Below are 624 nucleotides of genomic sequence, written 5' to 3'. Positions count from 1 at the left end.
CCCCGGGCCTCCCCCAACACCCCCGCCGCCGCTGCCCGCCCGTCCGCCCGCCAAAATGGCCTCACTCCGGCCCCCTCCCCGGCCCTTGGCGCCTGTGCTAGACACAGGAAGGTCGGGAGCGGCCGGGAGACTGAAGGAGAGACGGAGCCGAGCTGGCAGGACGCTTCGGGCAGGCCCCCCCCCAGTCAGGAGTCTGCAGGGGTCAGATGGGAATCAGGAGGAGAGGCTGAAATGTGTAGTGCTGAATACAGCAGGCCCCTGGGTTTTTAAAACGTGACAGTCATGTGGGTTGGCCTTCCAGACCGAAAGTAATTCGTGTCTTTACATCACGTGATGAAACCTCCTGGCACAGATCAGGAGGGAGTTGGCACCCTGAGGTCAGACCAGAGGCTGCAGATCGGGGACCGTAGGGGGTGTGCATGGATGCCCGTGAATCCCCCGAGCTTGGCAGTGCGCCCCCTGTGGGAAGGCCTGCAGGCGGTTGCCACTCGCCAGCCCCAGTGCCAGCACCTCCCGCGGTGTCCGCTGGATGTCAGCGGTTCATCGACGCTACCGGTGGCATCTGCGGGTGGTGGCTGACCCCTGGTCAGCACTCGCGCCCTCCTCAGCTGCCGACAGACAGCG

At 65.4% G+C, this 624-nt stretch overlaps 1 protein-coding gene across 2 annotated transcripts in view; it reads left to right on the top strand.

Moving 5' to 3' along the window:
- SLC35F5 (solute carrier family 35 member F5) overlaps positions 1-624 on the top strand; it is a 53,789-nt gene that overhangs the window by 770 nt on the left and 52,395 nt on the right. The window lies entirely within an intron of this gene.

The sequence above is a fragment of the Gavialis gangeticus genome, unplaced genomic scaffold (genome assembly GCF_001723915.1).
Source record: "Gavialis gangeticus isolate Ggan-Ray unplaced genomic scaffold, GavGan_comp1, whole genome shotgun sequence".
NCBI lineage: Eukaryota > Metazoa > Chordata > Crocodylia > Gavialidae > Gavialis > Gavialis gangeticus.
This window is presented reverse-complemented; position numbering and strand designations above follow the sequence as displayed.